Below are 22927 nucleotides of genomic sequence, written 5' to 3'. Positions count from 1 at the left end.
CATTAGGTCAGACTTGATTATATCCCAGAAATTCTGATAGAATTCTGTGGGAAAACCATCTGGACCTGGAACTTTGTTATGTTCCATTTGGAACACCGCAGCTCTCACCTCCTCTTCAGAGAATGTGATGTAAGGATATCGTTTTCTTCAGCCGTGACTTGTGGGATATCATCTGTTCGGGTCTCATCAAGGGTGAAGTTCCCTTCGGCGGTCGCCCCGAACAGAGATTTGTAGTATTTAGTGATATACTTTTTGAGCTCCTCCTGACCTTCGATTCGCCCCTCATCTTGTTGGAGACTGTAAATACATTTCTTCCTATGCCGCCCATTGGCGACCAATTGGAAGTATCTTGTATTACTATCACCCATCAGAATGAAATCAGCTTTGGATCTTTGGTAGTATTTGATCTCTTCTTCTCGCAAAAGACGTGCAACCTTCTCATTAGATTGATTTTTCAATTCAATCTCTTGTTGAGATAAGGTGCGCGTCTCAGCAATTTTGTCGAGGTCATCAATGATGGTACAGAGTCGTTGTTTTTCTTTTTTATATATCCCGTTGGTATGTTTCGCCCATCCAGTGAGATGTTGCCTCATGGCCCTCATTTTGAAGTTCCATCTGTGAATAGGTGTACGACCAACAACAGGCCTCTCCCAAGCATTCTTGATTATGTCTACAAATCCTTCCCGATGCATCCATCCCAATTCAAATTTGAAAGGACGATGTGCAGCTAGGTTCGTAGATTTAGAATCTAGAATGATGGGTGCATGATCCGATAACGCCTCGATATGCTCTAGGGCTCGTACGGTTACCAGAGGAAATTTTAGTTCCCATTCAGTATCCATGAGTACCCTATCAAGCTTCTCATATGTCGGCACAGATCGGTTATTAGCCCATGTGAACTGACGCCCCGACATACTCGCCTCCCGAAGATCCAAACTGTCTATCACAGCATTGAATAGGAAGGGCCAATGAGTGTCGAAACGGTCATTATTTTTCTCTTCCTGGTATCTAAGGATATTGAAGTCCCCTCCAATAAGCATTGGGTACGGGTTATCCTTCGCCAGATTTACCAATTCCCGAACGAAAGCTGGTTTATGCTCATCTTGGGCAGCCCCATAGACTGCGACTAGAGTCCATGTAAAATTGTCAGCTCTGTTTCTTAGGTGACATTTTATATGAAATTCATCGATTGAAAAGGCCAACAAGTCCATGACTGTCAAAATACCAAGAAGAATTCCTCCAGACCTTCCACGAGCTGGTAGACTATGCCATGCATAGTCGAAACCACCTGATAGGTGATCGAGGACATGCGGGCGAAAATCACACTTACCAGCCTCAGAAATTGCCACAAAATCCAATCCATGTTCCCTTACACAATCACCGACGTGTTTATGTTTAGCCAAGTCCGAGAGACCTCTGCTATTCCAAAACATGCCTTTCATGGGGAAACTCGGATTGGTGTGGAACTCTTCGCCTTCTTGGGCGGTTTTTGTTTCTTTTTAGAGGAGTGTGATTTAGATTTCCGCGAGGATGCTGTGAAGTCACAAAACATGGACCCAGGTCTTGCGTCATCCAATCCAACCTCGGTAACCTCACCAACCAAGTGGGATATAAGCGGACCATCATATTTGGCATCTGCTTCATCCTCCTCCTCGGTTTCGGGGTTAGGTATGGAGGCATTACACTTCGGAGAAACCTTTAATCGGTCAATCTCCATATGTTTAAGCACCCCAACTGATAAATTAATTTCATTATCATTCTTTCCAATAGAGCATCCAATATTCTTTAAGCTAGAAGAAATACGTGAATCTGAAAAGGAAAGAAAAGATTTTGCGGATAAGTTACCTGGAACGGTGTCCAAATTACGTGCAGCCTGACGTCGCATTGCCTTGTCCATAGCATGTTCATCGGTCGGAGAAGAACCGTCAACGGAGACGGGGTGACGGTTACTATGCCGAAGGGGAGAGCTTCCCTCAGGCATAAGAGCCACCGGTGTCATCGAGCGATCCGTCGACAATGATGAAGCAGTAGCGAACATGGTAGGTGTTGAAGACGAAGTCGGTGCAGAGAGACGAACACATGGCGCCATCTGTGTAGCATCGTGAGACGGCTTGGAAGACTACAGACCAGCCTGCGTGTGTGGGCTGACCACAGCAACAGCCGGCTGCTGAACCGGCACGTCCATTCGCTGGCGGAGATCTGTAGCCTCATGCATATCAGCTGGACATGTAGATGAGCCGACGGTCTCCGCTAGGCCAGCAGCTGGTGGACCAAACTCCCCAATAATCTGATGCATGGCAGTGACTTGGCTGGGAAGGTCCAGGGCTGCGTGTGCATTGCCATGGTCAGCAATGCTTGCATCCAATTTATCTGCATGCATCACATCAATGGATGGAATGGTACTTTTACGTGACTCTTCAATGGTGCTCATGGGTGTGTGAGAGCAAACTCTCTGTGCATCCTAAAAACGAACATCCGTGTTCATTGGGACGGTCCTACTCCCATCAGACTGAGATTCAGACGAAGCTGCACCGGAGACTCCAGAATTTTTTGCCTTTTTATTTGCATCACGATCAGGCAAGTCATCCTCGTGGTTAGCCCCATGGTCGGGACCATCATCATGGTGTTCCCAAATACGAGGGATAAAATCATCATCGGGCTTGAAATCACCGTCCTCGAGAACAAACCGGAAGTCATAACCATTTAATTTGATATACACCCCAGCCGACACTGAGGCACTCCCTGCATTTATCCTCTTTCTTGAATATATTTAGATTCAGGACAGCCACCTGAATACGCACGATGCCACGACGTCGTAAGCAAATCAAGTCAACATCTTGTGTTGCACCGATGACGGATCCCACTGCCCACAAACCAAGAAACTGGCGAAGTGGTGGTGGAACTCCAGTGACATGTACCCAAACTGGCTTCAGCGGATTATATGCAGGCTTGACATCATTTTCTGATTTCCATTCACTAATAGCAATCATGACATTGTGAGACTTGACTTTGAACTCGAAAGCAGACACTCGACGCAAAACCTCCATAGATGGAAAGGCAACCAAGAATGCATCATCACCATGAGGAACGACCTCCCACTTCCATGAAGTTTGAACCGAGGCGATTTTAGCAATCTCAGCCTCCACAACAGTTGCCATCACCGAACCTCCCGATATCATAACCAGACCAGTTGGTGAACATGATGGTGCAAGGTGCTCCTTAAAAACCGAGTCGGGCAGATGCACGAACATGGCCTCATTTAGACCCACACCACCTAAGGCTGCCATAGGTCTCGGCTGCTTCAGCACAGAACAATGATGAAGAGGATGCTTATGATTATTGCAAATGTAACAGAAGTGAGTCACGTTGCAATCCTTAGAAAGATGATCATCTGTCCTACACTTGTAGCACCAAAGACTAGTCTTCTTCCCTCCAATCTGCGTGTCAGCCGAAACAGCGGAAAGCTCGGTCGGCACGGGTCCAGGCAACACCGAAGCAGCAGGAGTGGCCTGAGGAACCGAAACAAAGAGCGGCGGTCCCGAGGTAGTCGATGCAGGAACCCGGGCACCCTTCCGCTTCTTTTTCTTGTTGTTGTTGCTGGGACGGCTAGACGTTGGAGCACTAGCCGGCGCCGTGGGAACCCCGAAAACCATAGGTCGTTGGAGAGGAGCAACAGCCAGCGCTGCCTGGCCGGCCAGTGGCGTCCGGCCGTGGGGCCAAACCCGGCGAAGCGGGACTGGGATGGCACGGCAGGGCCGTCCTCAACTGAAGATGCCGCGGTTCCCTGCGTTGCCAGCGATCCGCCTTTGGACGAGGAAGGTAGACGCCCTGACATGTCAGCGGAGGCTCGTACACAAACGGCGGCGGCGTAGGAGAACTTCAACGGCGGCGGCGGCGAACGAGATGGTGATGGGAGCGATTCGCATGTACGGGTTAGGGCCCAGGCACGTACGACTCCTCCCCTATGAGCGAAGCCAACGCAACGGGGCCACCCTGACGTGTGTGACACGCTGGCAGAGGACCCACCACCACTCGAACCCATCGTCCCGGTCTTGATTGGCAGCGTAGAATTAGGCAGGATTTGAACCGGGGGCGTAACTAACGCACTGCATGGCACGATTGCAGCAGAATGTGGATCGTGCAACGACCGTTGAGGATTATCTGTCGCGGGCTCGTCGGACAACGCAGGCAGCATGAATGCCGCAAGGGTGACGGGCTGCATCGGCCGCGGACGTGGAAGAGGCCCTTTCCACGGCTGAATTAGCACGCCCCGACGGATGTGGCGTGCGGCAGCCGGCGGCTTGTCGACGTCAACTCCCACCGGCGTCGTCCTGCACTGAGAAGGCAACTCATTAGTCGAAATTGAACTATCCCGTACCTGGCCGGAGATGAGCGTCGGAGATGAAGATCCAGGACGTTCCCAAACGCGCGACGCCGGCGTCGGAAAACCAACGTCTTCCCAAAACTCTTGTACCAGCTCTTCCTTTGTCTTCCTACGACGCGAGACAGTTGACCAGGCAGCACCTCCGTCCGCTGGACTCTCTTCGAGCAGGATCATGGAAGCCGCCTTCACGGCCACATGCTCCTCTCCAGACGAAGCAGCTACGGGCGAGGCCTCCTCACCATCCTCCCCGACCTGCGGCTCAGCTAGGACACTGAAACGTGATCCAGAGCTAGAAGCCGCCATCGTCGGCGAAAGACCTCCCGGCGCGAGGGTAAGCTGCCGTCGACCCGGCAAGACACGTGCGCCGACGCGCACAACACAGTCAAGGAGCACCATCTCATTCCCGCTAGAGATCCTCTCCTCATCCCGAAGACGCCTCCCTTCCTCGATCTTCCCATCGCTGTTCCGTAAGAAACAGAAGTCCGGACGATCTAGGAAAAGAGAGCCGACGCGCCACTCCGGCTTGCCATTGAGGAAGGCGGTGGAGAAGGTCGCCGCCCATTGGAGCGGCGGGGCCGTTTCCGGCGGTCGCCTCATCACATAGTAGTCCGGATCGCGCAACAGCAACAACAACAACAACAGCAATCAGTTTCTTTTACATTTACAAATTATAATTTTGATGGCTTCTCCTTTTTCCATCGATCGGGCTGCATATTGTTGTCTTGTCCGATCAGACCATAATTCGTGTTTGGCGACTTCCTTTTTTCTTGACCGGACTCAGCCTTTTTTCATTGGACCCTAGTCCTTTTGGCTTTGCATATACTTCCTTAGAAGACTCAGTTTTATACAACATCAGTATAAAATTAATACAAAGTTGAATCATCTATTTTAGAATGAAGGGACAACGCACTATTCTTAAGAGACTGGGACATGTATTTCTATGTACGGAACCAAACAAGACTTTATTGAAAACTTCCTTTTTTCATGTGGTGATGGACCCTAGTCTTTTTTTATCGGTCCCGATAACGCCCACACGTGTGGGCGTTAAAGGGTCTGGCCACATGTTTCATGTGTTCTCTAAAAGAATCAGTCCACGCGTCTACGTGTGGGCAAAACAAGTAATGCCCACACGCCTGGTCTTTTGCCTTGCGGTCTCTCCCACATGCCTACGTGTGGACAAAATAGATAATGCACACACGCCCGTATGTCCGGTCTCCTACCTTACGGTCCCGCACGCCCCGCGTGATAGTCACAGCGCGTCCCCGCAGTTGCCATGGTCCGGACCCTCTTCCATGTTCGTTTAACTACAGTTGTCATGGTTGCTCAACTGCAGTTGTCATCTCAGGTCAAGTGCCAGATGTCATTTTTGACAACTGCAGCTGTTGTCATGTATGGTCTGGTCTATTACAGTGGCCATGATTTGAAAACTTTAAGGGTTGCCACCTACTAACACTAGGCAGTTGTCATGTAGCACTACAAAAAGACATGGCAAAATAACATGTTCGGGTAAAGAGAGTTGACATCTGCTTACAAGCACACTGGGGCAGTTGCCATGTACCCTGCAAAAAACATGGCAACTAACAGCTTTGGGTGTGGGAGAGGAGACGGGCATGTGGGCGAACTGATAAATGCCCACACACCAGCGTGCGTGAAAATTGGCGTGTGAGCGAACTGCTAAACACCCACACCAACCCCCCCGCGTGGTGAAATGAACGTGTGAGCGACCGGATGAATGCCCACACACCAACCCAGTCCTACATGGTATAAAAAATCTGGCAAAACATGCCAAGATTCATGTAAACATAAACGGACGTTGATCCATGTGTGTAAGCAAGTACAAACGCCCACACATGTGGGTATTATCTTTTTCCTTTTTCATCGGACCCTGGTCCTTTTTCATGCTATATGGTTGCACGTGGCTTTAAAAAAAAGAACATGTATATATAGTTGTACGTGTAAGATCCAAAATTGACACACGCTATTATGTTGTATGTGTCTATATACCTTTAAATATCAGCCGTTCTAATTAAAATCAAGAGAGCATAATTTTTTAGCTTATGTGGATTAACGTGGTGTTTTATTTGTCTTATGTTTTTATTATATAATTATATTTTTGCAGGGATATAATTATATAATAAATAGGTTTATTATTATTTCTATGCGTGCATGTGCTTACATTGGTCATGCATGAGTTACTATCTTAGTCAAATCACATCCGGATTACAACGTGTGTTTCCTACTGCTATCCCTGTCTCAATACATCTGGATTAATTCATGTTTTTCGTCTGCATACCTTATGCTTATATGCATATAGAGTGACAACATAGTAGTTTAATATTATCAATATTATATTATTATTATCATCAGTACGGTTAAGATTTTTCACCAGGCAAATATTCTTCATCCCGTTCCCCGCTCTCCCGAGCCCGCTCTCCAATCCCATGCCGCCCGCCACTCCGGCGGCGGAGTCCACCCCCCCCCCCCAACCCGCGCCGTCGGCCACTCCGACCCCGGCGCCCACCCTCCCGCCGATGGCCGCTCCGGCCCCGGCGTCCACCCCCGCCCGGGACCCTTCCCCGTCTCGTGGCATGGCCTGCTGGGGGGATGTGTCCTCATCGAAGGACGAAGGGCTCGGCCGCCCGCGCTCCTACTGCGAGGTCCTGCGGAGCTGCTCGCCGCCGTCCGCACCTTCGTCTCCCCATCGGTCCCCCGTGCCAGTGTCTGGCTCCTCGCCCTCCCCCATCCCCGCAGGCTCCCCGCGTCCTCCGTCGCGCTCTCCGCCACCCCAAGCTCCGCGCTTGGCCTCCATCATCGTCAGGGAGGCGGACCCTCCCCCGCCCCCTCGCAGTGGTTGGTAGGTCGCGGGTCGCAAGCGTCGCAGGCCACGACGTCGTCCAATCCCCCCGCCCTTCCCTCCATGAACATCCGCCCCAACCTGCCGCCGGATCTGGCGGGGCTCTGCTTCAACTGTCTCAGCGAGGAGCATGTTGCTGGCATGTGCACCAACGAGCGGGTCTGCCTCCGTGGCCGCCGGCCGGGCCACCTGGCCAGGGAGTGTCCTCTTCCCCGCTCCCATTCCCCGCCGGCTGCTCCAGCCCGTCCGGTCCGCGAGCGGCTCGGCATTCGCGTCGGGTCCCCCCATCCCCCCACTCCCGCCCGTGCCCTCTCCCCCTCGCGCGTCCCCACCTCCCCTGCAGCAGGCCATGTCGGTGCACGCTCGCTTGGGAACTGCGGCCGGCAGGGATCCCTCGGAGCGCGGCGGCCTTGCAGGCGGAGTTGTGCGGCCACACCAGCATGCCCCTCTGGGGCAAGCTCGCATGGGCTCTGTTGCGCCGCTGGCCAGCAGAGTGCCCTCAGAGTTAGCGCCGGAGTTGGGCGAGTCTAGCAGGCGGGGGCGGCCAGGTTCCCCTTCGCTCAGGCCGGCTCTGGAGCGTTGCGTGATTCCACGCACGGCTGCGGTTGCGTCGGCTGAGGAGGCGCTGCGGTGGAGTTTGGTGGCGGTGGTCACCGGTTGCAGGCTGCGGGTCGCGTCGAGCGTGGTGATTGCGGCGGTGGAGGAAGCCGTTCCTACGGTGGCAGAGGCGTTCACGGTGCACCGTTTCTGGCCGGCTGATTTCTTGCTCGTCTTCGACTCCCGGGTGGCGCGCGACGCGGTGGCCGACGCCGGCAAGGTGCGCGGGCGGGGTTTCTTGCTCAGATTCTCTCCCTGGAACAGGCAGCTTCAAGCTACTAGACGAAGGTTCCATTATCGCGTTCATTTGGAGTTGGAAGGGCTGCCGCCGCACGTATGGAGTCGCGATTCAGCTCAGATCATGCTTGGCTCGGTGGCGTGGGTGGAGCGGCTTGGTACACTGACGGCTAGCCGCGCGAACCTTGGCAGCTTCGAAGCGTATGTTTGGACTGACGATCCATCTCGGCTGCCCTTGGAGAAGCTGGTCTTGGTGGAAGAGCCCGACGAGGCGATGGAGGTGGAGCTGGCGGACCGGCTTGTCCTGCCGGCGGATGCGCTGGTGCCGCTGGAGAAGAGCATGCTGGAATATCAGGTTAAGCTGCACTTGATCACCACAGAGAACACGCTGGAGGGGTCCAGCCCCTCTTCTGACGACGACGTCGACGATGACAATGATGGTGGCTTCGATCTGCCGTTTCGGCCGACCCGGAGGGACCTGGAGGCGCGCGTCATGCTCGCCGCCGCTTCACGTACTCTAGGGGTTCGCGGGACGGCAAGGAGAGGCGGAGGCGGCACGCCGGCCGCCCCGGAGATGCGTCTGGCCACCGCCAGGTGGCTGTGGACCTGCCCACAGAGGTCGCGCCTTGATCACCGTGGCCTGCAGCGGGCGCCGCGGCAAGGTCGGCTGAACATGAGGTTGCTTCGCCGGCGAGGCCTGGCTCGGGTGTAGTGGCGCCGTCGGAGACTAACGGCGCCGAGGTGGAGGTGGCTCCCCCTGACCGGCTGGCCCTGCTAACAGCGGATGACGGTAGGTCCATGGGGGCCACGGTGATGGAGGTGGTGGCTGCCCTACAGGACACGGCTGCGGCCTTGGATGCTGGGTCGTTGGGGCTGGCGCTGGCCCCGAGGTGCGATGGCGATGGCGGGCGCATAGGCGTGGAGAGGCCCGCGGATCAGGTCAGGATAAGCCAGCCACTTTTGACCAGGATGGATGAGGAGCAGCTGAACTGCGGGACAACTGTTTGCGACTCGGCCGGTGGCTTCTCGACACCTGTCCCCGACAGGGACAGGGAGGATCTAGAAGAATCGCCACGTCAGTTCGAGAGTGGCCAGGAGCATTGGCTTCTTTCGCCTAGGGGGGGGAGTCGGCGGAGAGTGCCGGGTTCCGACTTTAAAATCGCGCTCTCTCGGTCTCCAGCGCCAGCTGGGATGGCCCTGGATTGGCCCGCGAGCCTGGCGGGCAGGTGGGGGCGCTGGACACCTTTGTCGTCAGCCTCTCGGGATCGGTGGGCAACGGTGCGCACTCCACGACACGTTCATTCAACTGCCCTCTATCAAGGTTCAGGAAGAAGTACGTGAAGAAGGTGACGCCGGTCCTGCCTAGGCCTCGGTCCACAAGGCAGATGAGGAAGCGCAGGACCCGCCATCTACAGTTCGGCGTAGCCTGCGAATCAAAGGGAGGCTGACTGGTGGTGCATCGGTGAAGTCTCAACAGCGCACGCTCATGGTGCAGCTTGGGATCGCGCGCGAAGGCGAGGTTATCGGTGACAAGGCCATGCAAGCGTACATGGAGCTTTTCTCAAAGCCGCCCCAATAGGCTCACATTGCGGCCATTGTTGGGCTTTTCGGTTGGCAGGCAGACGTGCTGCCGCTTGGTAGAGACGCGGACGGGGTAGCAATTTAGATGCTGCTCGGCTGGTGGACGCCCGTAGGTCCTTTTTTATGGCAGACCCGAACCATACAGTGGTTGTGTGGAACATGCGCGGTTTAAACAATCCCGCCAGACGTAATTCTATCAATAATGCTATTTTTGGCTCGGGCGCGAGTGTGGTCCGTCTCCAGGAGACGAAGATACAAAACATGGACCCGCAGCTTGTGCGGCACTGCCTAGGGCCGGATTTCGACCAGTTCTTTTGTGCGCTGGCCCTTGGCACCCGCGGCGGTATTATTCTAGCATGCAAGTCTATATATGCGCAGCTGTCCAATCCTCACATCACGGCAAACACGGTGACAGCGTGGGTGCAATTCCACGGCTCGGTGGGATGGTGGTTCACAGGGGTATACTGCCCACAGGAGGATGGGGATAAGGTGGCTTTCATGCAGGAGCTCTACGACATTCGAGATTTACATGCAGGTCCCTAGTTGGTCGCTGGTGATTTCAACTTGATCGCGGACTTGTCTGATAAAAGCAATGATCGGTGCAACAGACGGATGATGGGACGGTTTAGAAGGTGCATTTCAGATCTCGACTTGCACGAGCTCTACCTCAATGGCAGGAGGTATACTTGGTCGAACGAGAGGGAGGAGGCAACGCTCACGAAGCTAGATTGAGTCCTCGTTTCCGTGGATTGGGAGGCGCTGTACCCTGCCTCGTTCCTGTCCGCACTCAGCACGAACGTGTCAGATCATTGCCCTTTGTACCTCGTTCTGGAAGCTAAACTGATGCGTGGCATAAGGTTTCACTTCGAGTCTTTCTGGACTAAGGTGGATGGGTTCCATGAGGTGGTTCAGGAAGCTTGGAGCAGTCAGTCGGGGATCCGGAACCCGTTCAAAAGGCTGGCGGCTAAGCTCAGGGCCACGGCAAAGCATCTCGCCAGGTGGAGCAGTAAATATGTGGGTAACGTCAAGCAACAGATTAGCATCGCAAACAAGGTCGTTTTGCGCTTGGATATCGCCATGGAGGGAAGGGCCCTGTCTCCGGCGGAGATGGATCTCAGGAGACTACTCAAGTGCAAGCTGCTTGGGCTAGCCTCGCTGGAGCGTATGATTGCCAGGCAACGTGCCAGGCTTCTTCGGCTCAGAGAGGGAGATGCGTGCACCAAGTTCTTTCACGCTCACGCCAGTCACAGGCGGTGGAAAAACTATATCTCCAAGCTCAAGGTGGACGGCGCGATCTCGACTGACCACGAGATCATGGCGGGTGCTATAGACTCCTTCTTCGCCCAGCTGCTTGGGGAATCCACCGACCATGAGTACACGCTGGATCTCGAGGCAATAGGTGTTCCTCGCAAGGATCTCGCCAACCTTGACTGTGATTTTACTGAGGAGGAGGTGCTGGCGGCAATACGCGCGCAAGGGCTGGACAAGGCGCTGGGCCCGACGGGTTCTCGGCCAGATTTTACGTGACTTGCTGGTCGATCATCAGAGAGGATGTGATGGAGGCGTTTGCTTCGCTTCAAAGATTGGACTTTCGTGGGCTTACCTTCATCAATCAGGCGTTCATCATATTGCTTCCCAAGCACCCCGCCACCTTGGAGGTTCGTGAGTTTCGGCCGATCAGCTTGATCCATAGTTTCCCTAAGCTGGCGGCCAAGGTGTTGGCGATGCGGCTCGCCAATGAGATGCCGGGTCTGGTAGGACCTCACCAGAGCGCTTTCATCAGAGGACGTTGGTGGCACGACAACTTTATGTTGGTGCAAGGGATGGCCAGGAAATTGCATGCGTCTAAGAAAGAAGCGGTGATGCTCAAGCTCGACATTACCAAGGCCTTCGACACGGTGGACTGGGCTTTCCTGTTGGATTTGCTGCGGCACATGGGCTTCGGGGCCAAGTGGATCTCGTGGATAGCTGGCCTGCTCACCTCCTCATCTACTAGGGTTTTGCTGAACGGCGTACCCGGGGAGGTCATCTTCAATCGAAAGGGCCTGTGGCAAGGTGACCCGGTTTCACCGCTCTTATTTGTCCTTGTCATGCAGGTTCTTCACCATCTGCTAGGCTCGGCCACGAGGGAAGGTGTGCTACAGCCCCTGGCGGTCGCAGGTTTCCGGCAACGCACCTCCATATACGCCGATGACGTGGTCACATTAATCAAACCGGACCTGCTAAGCCTTAGGGCTTGCTCGATGCTGCTACATGATTTTGGGTCGGCGTCTGGCTTGCGCACGAATCTGATCAAAAGCTCGGACCATCCCATTAGATGCTCAGAGGAGAAAGTTCAGCCGATTGCCGCCGAGTTGGAGTGTCAGGTCATGGACTGGCCCTGCAGATATCTCGGGCTGCCGCTTTCCTTGCGTAAGGTCTCGGCGGCGCAGCTACAGTACATGATAGACATGATGGCCGACTGTTTGCCCGCTTGGCAGGCCAGGCTTCTCTTCCGCGCGGGCAGATTGGAGCTGTTGTGCTCTACGTTGGCCTCCATGCCAATGCATGCTATGATGGCGATTGACTTGCCGGTAAAGACGATCACCACGGCCAACAAGATCTGTCGTGGATTCCTATGGAAGGGGCGTCGAGACGTGCATGGTGGACATTGTTTGGTGGCCTGGGACAGAGTTTGCGCTCCTAAGGACCTCAGAGGCCTCGGGGTGCCCAACTTGAGGTTGATGAATACTGCTTTGCGTGCCAGATGGCCGTGGCTCCAACAAACCGATCCCCTTAGACCCTGGGTCGAGTTTAACATGCAGGTTTTGCATGAGTCTTTGGGCTTATACAAGGCTGCCACGAGATGCCCTATTGGGGATGGCGAGTCGGTGCGCTTCTAGACGGATTGGTGGCTGTAGGATGGTAGACTTGAGGACCTGACGCCCAACCTCTACGCCTTGGTGAGGCGTTCTGGCCGACTGAAAACTGTTCGGCAGGCTCTGACTGAGGGCTGGTGGCTCGACATCTCGCCGAACATGTGTGCAGACGCGCTGCGGGAGTTCATGGTGCTTGTGGACAAGACGCAGGAGGTGGTTCTCACGCACGGCTCGGAGGACAGGATCTACTAGGCTTGGGAAAGCTCGGGGCGGTTTTCGGTTAAGTCGGCTTACAGGGCTTTCTTCGTCGACAGGATAGAGGCGGATGGTGCCACCCAGATTTGGAAATCGAGAGCTCCTAATTCTTGCAAGTTCTTCGTCTGGCTAGCGGCAAGAAATAGGTGCTGGACGGCGGATAGATTGGTAAGAAGGCTGCTCCCTCACCCCTCGGCATGCCCCTTCTGTGATCAGGCGCAGGAATCAATCGACCACTTGCTGCTTGGCTGCGTGTTGGCTCGTCAAGTATGGTCCGGCGTCCCCAATGCTTGGGGCAGACCCTCCTGGATGCCGACGATAGACGCGACCTTAGTGAAATGGTGGACGTCCCTCAACCCACAAAAACACCTAAGGAAGGAAACATGGACGGTGGTAACGCTAGTGGCCTGGATGCTATGGAAGCACAGGAATGACATCGTTTTCAATGGTGCCTCGCCTTCGGGAGACGCCGTGCTCAGGAGGATCGAGTTAGAAGGTAGGGACTAGAGGGCTGCGAGTTTGCTTAAGGAATCGGACTCGCTCCCATGTTCGGTAGATAGGTTGGATAGTGGCGAGTGATCCGCATGCGGACCTCTGTGGTTGTGTAACCGTGGCTTGTAACTACTCCTTTGCCTTTCTTGGGCCCTTCTATCTATGCTGCTGATGCGTCAATCTTTGACGCATCCTTGAAGAAAAAAATATATTATCAGTACATATATATTACAATGTTGCGTAACCTTTAAATCTCAGCCATTGTTATTTTAATTAAACAGTGTAAAAATATTAGCATATGTGGCTGAATGTGATGGCTTATTTTTCTCTTGTTTTAAGTATATAATATAATAGGTTACTACTCTCTCCGTCCGAAATTACTTGTTGTAAAGATGGATAAAAATGGATGCATCTAGAACTAAAATACGTCCAAATACATTCATTTATTCGACAAGTAATTCCGGACGAGATGAGTTTGTTTTATAGTTTAATATAGAAGTGTAATATTTAAATTTTGACAACCCGCAGTTTTTTTCTCCAACTCAAACATATGAGTTTAGTAATTTTCTCAAGATACCATAGTTTTATATAATCAATGTGACATGAGGCAACATGATTACACCAAAATTGTTGGTCCAAATATCATCTTCAAAACTGGTAGCCTAAAGCAACTAAATTGTGGATTGCTGGCCGATCAATATGCTATTTAAAGCAACAACACATAATACGGTAGCCTAACCATTAGAGTATATCAATTGGAAGTCACCCATGCAGCTAAGGGAATGTTTAGTTGGATGTGTCTTAAAAAAAGTAGTTGGTAAGTTTTATATCTAGAAATTTCTGGAAATTAGTTTAAGGCTTCTCACGAGCTCCATTTTATTTATGCACTAAAACAGCTAGAAATGTCAACCTCAATTGAAAAAAGGTACAATATATGCATCTTTATTGATTCTAAATAGCTTGGATCTAATATGCATTGTCCAACATGACTTAGATCATGGTATATACTGGTGCTCATATATAATAAGAAAAAGACTAGAAATGGTATCAGAAATGAAGAAAGTGATCTAGCTTGGCATGCTTATATTGTAACAATGCTGCTCATCCATAGATAGACAATCGAGAATTCTAACAAATAAAATGAATTGTAACTTCAATGGTATATTCTATAATAGTATAATTAACACAGTAATCCTAAAAATATCCTTGAAATTCTGTCATGAATTGAAAAAGAAAGACCGATCTGCGCGAACTATGTGGTGAGGCCAGATCATAATGCCATGAATTAATCATATGTGTAAAACATATGTTTGTCAGAAATAAAACTGTATTATCAATTATATATATTCATGCACTGGAGTTATATAGCATTAGTATTTGTAGTGCGACTTTTTTTAGGTAAACAACATCACTCTTTTGCGTATTTTTATTAATTTCCAAATAAGTGGTGTAGAAAAGAGTTCACAACAATTTAACAAAAAAACATAACTATACAAACTATAGAAAAGGGGGAGAGAAAACTAAAGAAAGATGGTAGGAAAAAAGAAATTTTATATTGTGACTTGTTTCGTTAGTTCGACTGCACGAGAAGAATTTGCCAGAAGAGAGATCACTAACAAAGCGTCCTAGAATGACCATACTATTCTCTTACTCGACTTCTTATCTAAAGTGAAAGGGAAACACCAACCAAGCGAGACAAAGAACCAGCCCGATTGCAGAAATGGTAGACCAGTGAAGAGCACATTTAACAAAAATGAGAATTTTCTCCAGCAACAACTAAGAGGAAACTCTATTACAACATATGCATAACTAGGATCCTTCTAGTGATGCAAGAGTCGTCTCGATCCAATACCGCATCTGTCTCTTACAGCATCTCCAACAGCCGCGCAACGCGCCGCGCAACGCGCCACGCGCTAAAAATCGCGATACAGCGTCGGGTTAGTCAGCTTTTGCGCGCAATGGTGCGCTGGCACCAGCGGCCGCCGCAAATTAAAGCGAGCCCACGCCGCTCCAGCAGGCGCGCTATATTTCAGTTTTTTCTACTACATATTTGGTTTCGTAGATAGTTCTCCTACTACATATTTGGTTTCGTAGATAGTTCTCCTACTACATATTTGGTTTCGTAGATAGTTCTCCTACTACTACTCGTCCGACTCGGACTCTACCTCAGTGATGTCCTCCTCCGACGTCGGAGCATAGGCGTCAAGGAACCGCTCGTCGTCGGAGTTCCAGGAAAACGCATCTCCTAGCGCTTGGTTGTATTTAGCGACCGCCTTCCGCGTTCGCTTGTCCTCGCAATAGTCGGCTCGCTCCTCTCTCCTCTTCGCCCTCCTCTGGGTGAAGAACTGTTCCTCATTGGTGTCTTCCGGGAAGCGATGACTCCACAGCGCCATGGCTTGCTCGTCCATCTCGGCCTTCCGCGTTCGCTTGTCCTTGCAATAGTCGGCTCGCTCCTCTCTCCTCTTCGCCCTCCTCTGGGTGAAGAACTGTTCCTCGTTGGTGTCTTCTGGGAAGCGATGACTCCACAGCGCCATGGCTTGCTCGTCCATCTCGGCCAGCCTGAGACGATGCTCCCGCCTCCGATGCTTGCGATGATCCTCGTCAGTGAGAAGCCGCGGGAAAGGCGCCAACTCCTGTGCGCGCTCCCGCGTTGCCACGTCGGCGAAGTTCATGTTCTGACGGGACCGCAGGAGGCGCCACGCCGCAGCGTCGTACGCGCGGGCGCCCTCCTGGGCGGTGTCGAAAGTTCCGAGACAGAGCCGCATGCCGCCGCCCGACCGAATCTCGGCGGAGCAGGTGCCGGACGGACGCACGCGGACGCCGCGGTAGCCCGTACCTCCCCGGCGCCGAGGCGGCATCGTGGCGCGGTGGTGGCGTGTGGGCGGCAGAGCGCGGCAGGGGACGATGGAGAGACGGAGAGATCGGCGGAGGCGCTGCAATTTATAGGCGCGCCAAATGTAGCGCGCGAGCGGCCGCCTTTTCCCGAGGCGCGCGCAATCGTTTCCCACGCGCTAGTTTCGCGCCACCGTTGGAGCACGCGTAAACATCCCGCGCATGCTATAAAGCCAATTTACCGCATGCGCGCGTCTTTTGGCGCGGCTGTTGAAGATGCTCTTAACTTGTACTGTGATTTAAAATGTTGCATATGATGTATCGATGGAGCTAATGGAAAACCAAAGAACAGAAGAACTAGTTTTTTGCATGCTCTGAACCATAGAACAACTGTACAGTAATTTTCATTAATACTAGATGATATCTCACGCGTTGCTGTGGTTCATTTTATAATAATCAATTGCTCCATACACATGTGCAACCTAACAAAAATAACAAATGCACATTTTCTTAAAATTTCAAGAAATTCTAACAATATTAACTACTGACAATTAAATAGACTTCCTTCAAACAAAAAACAACTAAATGAACTTGCTAATAGAGTTAGAGAAATGGACTTGCTAATAGGTTGTTTTGCTCCATTGGGAAATAAACTGTTATTACTCTTTTCTATCTACTTTTCTAATAAAGTTGTCGGCGCTTTGTATTTGGCTAAATAAGTAATAATTCTTACCATCACTAAACTTGAAAGAGTTTCGTTTTACTATGAAGGAAGCTAATGGTGGGAAGTTACTAAAGAAAGGTAGTGCTTTGATTAAAATGAAGCAATCAAATAAAATGGGTAGATCCAAAGTGATCGGACCCTTCCCCAGACCCTGCACAAGCAGGAGCTACATGCACCGGGCTGCCTTTTTTTAATCAAATAAAATGGGTGAACTCAAATTGCAAGTAAATGGTTAATGTGGAAAGGGTAATAAACAGAATAACGCATAACTTCTCTATTTAGCGTCCTTTACTTTGACAAAACTAAGGGCAAGGTATAATCTATCAACGATAGGACATGAAAACTGTGATAATGTGTCCATAGTTGAAATCTGTAGTAGCAACCAAATGAGGTTATGCTAGTGTAGTAATCAAAATGTTCAAATAAATGTATGACAGAAACCCAGTAAAGTTACATTATTATACATAGACATTGTCCAAATATGTTGACTCTCGCCAAAATAACAAAACCATTGGCCTTCGGTCTGATTCGACTTGTGTATTCTGTTGTATAGACATTGCACCTAAATTGAGCTTCAGAACAGGTTACATGAGAGGATAATATCACATAGTTCTCTCACCAACTGCCAGGCAACCGGAAGCATGCTTGAAACCATTTGATGCTCCTATCCGTATGAGAAATATAAAGTGAACCGAGCCAATCAACTCATCCATGCTTATACTGTAAAAAATGCGTAGGGCATCTCCAGCCGTTGGCCCCCAGGGGGCGTCTAAAAGCGCTGCCTGGGGGTGAGCCGGCGCAAAAAATGGCCCTGGGACGAGTCGGTCCTCAGCCGTCGGCCCCCAGGCGCGTATTTAAAAAAAAAGACTGTTCGGCGAAGTTATGATAAAAACTAGTTAAATTTCGGCCAAACATGGCAAATTTCGGTGAAATTCGCGCATTTTCATTACATTACCCTAATCTAAAAAAGAAAAGGGCTGAAGTCGTCGCCGCCATCGTCGTCGTCGGCCTTCTCCTCCTTGACGCGGGCGCCCCTGTTGGACCCCTGCCCGGCGTCACCATGGCGGACTGGCGGCGGCGCGTCGTCGTCGTCGTCGCTGTCGCATAAGACGACCCCATCTTCAACGCGGCCGCGTCGGCGCTCCTCGAAGCGGCGCAGGGCGGCGCGCTGGCATTCCTTCTCCTTCTCCCGGCGCGCCTTCTCCATCGCAATGGAGTCCTTGCGTGCCCATTCTAGGGCCGTGTCGTCGTCGTCGAACTCCGCCTCCACCGGCGCCAGCCCTGGCTCCGTCTTCACCGGCGCCAGCCCCGACTCCATCTTCGGTTTGACGAAGCGCGGAGGAGCCGACGAGGAGGGGGCGCGCCGGCCGCCCTCGTTGATGACGATGCCGATGCTGCGAGTGCGCCGACCGATTGGCGTCTCCGCCGCGGGCTCGGCCTTGACGCCGAGAAGCGCCGGAGAACCGAAGGAGTGGGAAGATGAGCGAGAGGAGGAAGACGAGGAGGAGGCGAACCTCCTTGGCGCCCATGCGCGTCAGTGTTGCGACGGGGCGGCCCCCGTCGCAGGATAGGTCAACGGCGGGTTGTTGCCGCCGTCGAGGTGCGTCAGCACGCCCTCCAGCGTGCGGCCCGGGACGCCCCACCACAGGTGGCGCCCCACACTATTCTAAACGCCGCCGACCACCGGCGCGTCGTTGGTGGAGGCCAGGCGCTGCTGCTGGCGGCGCTGGAAGTACGCTGCCCAAGCCGCGTGATTGCCGGCGGCGTACTGGGGGAGGGAGCGCTCGTCGTCGGTCAGGGAGGCGCGCGCGACCTCGACCTCCTCGGCGAAGTACGTGGGCTTCGCCACGGCGTCGGGTAACGGGGGAATGGGCACTCCCCCGTCGCTAAGCCGCCACCCCGTCGGCCCGGCGCGCATGTCCGGCGGCGTCGGGATGTTCGCCTGGAACAGGAGCCAGGACTCCTGTTCACGGAGCGAACGCCGGCCGAAGCCGTTCGCCGCCGCCTCGTCTCCGGGGAAGCGCTCTGCCATGGCGACGGGCTCGGCGGTCGTAGAGAGGGAGAGAGAGGGGCTGCCGATGGCGCTCGGGAGAGGAAGACGGAGACGGAGAGAGAGGGGCTGGGCGGCGGCGAGGGGCGAGTCTGGTGTGGGCACCGGCGAGAACCGCCGGCTTTTATAGCCGCTCCGCGTCCGTGTGTACGCGTGCGACGGAGGGGAGGCATCGGCGCGCCGTCCCGAGACGAGCCGCCCATGAGGAATCAATGGCAAGGCTGACTGGCGGCAGCCTTGCCATTGATTCCTCGCGGGAACCGAGGCAGTTGGGGGGAAGACGAGCCGCCGTGTCCCTGACGCGGCTGGCCGGCGGCTTTTTCGCGCCAAAACAGTTCGCTCCGGCGCCCCCAGGCGCCCCCCAGCGCGCCGGGTTTGGCCTGGGTCCGCCGGCGCTGTTTTCGGTCCAGGCCGGCGAAAATCGGGCTCCTGGGGACGCGACTGGGCCGTTTTTTCGGCGCCGGCGCAAAAAATACGCCTGGGGAGGCCTTCCTGGGGGCGCGGCTGGAGATGCCCTTAGTTCAGTCAGTTTAATATAAAACTAAACAAAGGAGGAAACAAAATGTACCTGAACAGATGATCGAACGGGGAGAGCAGGGAATGCTATTGTATGCATGGACAGGGTGCCAACAGATCCGTTTGAGCCACCTGCAAGAAATTTTGTGTGGTCAGATACTTGTATATTAATGGGAGTGGCAACATACTATAAAGCAAGAACCACCAAATCGTCCTAGAACCTCAGCATCTGCAGAAAATCGTCTCGCACTTGCGGCAGGTGGAATCTGACAAAAATCTGAAAAATAAGCTTGCCATCCATCACATATCGGTTTCACAGTTTTTGACTGTAATTGATGGAACCATGAGAATTATATTTCCATGCTCTCTAAATAAGTATGGAGAATGGTAATATGATAACTCAGCGTCGAAAATAAAATTGAGATATGGGATCTTGTGCTCTCTAAATAAGTACGGAGACTAATGGAATGTGTGTATGATAACTCAGTATCAAAAATAAAATTCAGACATGGGAGCTTGGTGCTCTGTAAAAATAAGCAAGGAGACTAACAGAATGTGCATAAAAAGACCACACTATTTACAGGATCTTTTTTATGGTTTAGTCATAAGCATCTGAATTAAGAATGTGATCGATTTGCTTGTGCATCAGATGCAAAATCAAAAGATTGCACATATATAGTTCCACCTCACATACCTGAACCCTAAAGAGATAGATGTGAGATACCCCTGTTGCCCTGCAGGTTGTCCATTCTTCCAACGTAAACGATCAAGTCCTCCATATTGCATCGCTGTTTGTTAGAACCTGATGAGAAAAATGGTACACTCTCACTGTTACACGGTCTTCACAGAGACTAAAATGAAAGCATTCTGGATTTTTGATCATCGATGACCTCGCCACTCACATGTGTATTCTCTTATCTCTGGTTCACATACTTAGACAATCTGATTCATGCCTCACCCAAATATATACAAACACACATTCACGCACTGAAAAATAGAGAGAATCAAATAAATAAGGCGAGGGAGGAAGAGCCTGGACTGAAGGCATCCCTCCTGATCTCAACGGTGCGCCTCCTAGGGCGTGGTCAGTGGCAGCGGACAGCACCCTTTCCCCATGGCGTTCCCGAGCGGCGGACGACATCTGGCATGGGCGGAGACCCCTTCCTCTCCGCCCAAGGGCTGCAGTTCAGCAAACGGGGCTGCCGGCCTGTCGAGAAGCCACGCTGCGTTGAACGATAGGAAGAGCACATCGGCAACAACATCAGTCCGCTAGGCACTGATTCCCCCCGGTGGAGGCGTGTGCTTGTGGATGGGCGGCGGCCGATTTGGCGTGGGCTGGTTAGCGCGGAGGCGGTGTATCGCAAGATTTGGATGGGTAAACCAAGAAGATAGAGCAGCGGATGCAGAATTGGATGGAATTCTCGCAGCATATATAGTTGAGGGATGCAGGGTTGTGAAATTAGGAGGGTTGAAAACACAGAGGGGAAGCAGAAAATTAGAGGCGAACTGGCGCGTGTGGGAGATGAAGATGGAAGTGCGTACATATATTTAAACGCGAACGCGGCGACGGCTGAGTTCCACAATTGAAGGGTAACTGACGGCGAGCTACTCAGAGGCGATGAATGCAGCGATGTCCTTTCGTGTCCGTCGTAGAGCCGTCGATGAGATAGTGGCGGCAATAAGAGCGACAGCGGGGAAGACGAACTAATACTACAGGGCTCTCCTGCTGTGTTCCCTCCACCCAGTATTGTGCAGGGCCAATCAATGGGCGACACATGTCCAGGTAGGCCCCACATCTTAAAAACACATTTTCTTTTTTCAATTACTCAAATCCCCTTATCTTTCTCTCCTAACCTACTCTCGGAGCAGCCATTAGAGCTTCGCTAGAGGATTCTTGTGAGCTCTGAGCTGCTATATCATCCATGTCGTCCGCGCCCGCATGCTTATAGCGTCCACCACGTACGTGTGCCATGGCCGGCACCAAGGCAGCAGCTGCTATATCATCCATGTCGTCCGCGCCCGCATGCTGGTGATTTACGTGGACGAGCGCGAGCCCATGGCCCAAGGCAACGCCAGCTCCATGATCTAGCATTTTGGCAGATTCCGAAGTCATTGACGAAGTTCGGGAAGTGGAATGCGGCCGCCATGTTTTAGCTACCTGGCCCGGCTTTGTGCGCGTACACCTGGGGCGAGGTCAGCGACTGCCGGCGGAGGTGTTCGGGGAGAGGATCTCGGAGGGAAGCAAACCACCACACCAGCGGCGACCATGGGGATGCGCGGGCGCATACGGCGTACCTAGGCGTCGCCGGCGCTGGGGCAACCAGTTTGCTTACGTCCACAAGAATCACCGGCGAGGGTGAAGTCGGCCGCCTAGCTGCCGGTCATGGCCACGGCCCCACGTGATGGACACTATGAACCGATTGCGCTCAGAGGAATCATCTCTCGGAGCTCTCTAATGGATGCGATCAAAGAGAACATCGGAAGGGAAGATAAGGGAATTTGAGTAATTGAAAAAAGAAAATACGTTTTTGAGATGTGGGGCCTGCCTGGACATGTGTCGCCCATTGGTTGGCCCTGCACAATACTGGATGCAGGGAACCCAGCAGGAGAGCCGGACCCTGCTCGTGAGACCAGGTTGTGGTGGGTCCCTTAGCCAGTAACTGAAATCTTACTTGGCAGGACTGTTGCAGTGGTTGGTCCCATATGTAAGTCACTAACAGAATGGTGATGTGGCAAACTTGCTGAGGTGGATAGGTTGCATGTCGAGAGAAATAACATAGTGGGGATGAACTATTTAGGTATTATAGATTATAGATTATAGATAAGAGTGGTACAATAGGGCGGGGAGGGAGGGGGGGGGGGCAAAAAGAAGGAAAAGTAAGTACAAAAGCCCTAAGCTCTTAGGAAAAAAGATCACCCAATGGCAGTTCTCAGAATCATGCCCATACAATTAGAAAGTTGCTGATAACCATTCCTGGAAACAAACAACATGTTATATAGTCCAACTGACGCACCATCCAGTTGGAAATAGGCAATAGGCAATAGGAAAGCCCCACCATGCACCATCCAGTTGGAAATAGGCAATAGGCAATAGGTAACATGTTATATAGTCCAACTAACAAAGCTCATCAACGCTAAGTTAGTGCGTCAGGCCGCGCGCCTGAGTATTGGAAGATGGCCTGTCACGGACGACATGTATGCTACCATCGAGTGTTTGCTAATCACTGGTAGAAAAAGAGGCTTCCGTCCAACGCCATTAGTCGCGAAACTATAGGAACTGCGACTAATGAAGTCTTTAGTCGCGGTTCGGCAGACGAACCGCGACCAAAGGCTTGGGCCAGGGCGCTCGGTGGCCAGCTGGTGCACGTGAGGGGCTTTAGTCGCGGTTGGCCAGGCCAACCGCGACTAAAGGTGCCCAAAGGCCTTTAGTCGCGGTTGGCCTGGCCAACCGCGACTAAAGCTCCTCCCCTATATATACCAGTTCAGCGCACTCACTTAGCCATTTGGTGCCACTTCTCTTCACAAGGGGGTGTAGGTTTGCTTTTGG

This window comes from Triticum aestivum, chromosome 2A, assembly GCF_018294505.1.
Source record: "Triticum aestivum cultivar Chinese Spring chromosome 2A, IWGSC CS RefSeq v2.1, whole genome shotgun sequence".
Taxonomy (NCBI): Eukaryota; Viridiplantae; Streptophyta; class Magnoliopsida; order Poales; family Poaceae; genus Triticum; species Triticum aestivum.
This window is presented reverse-complemented; position numbering follows the sequence as displayed.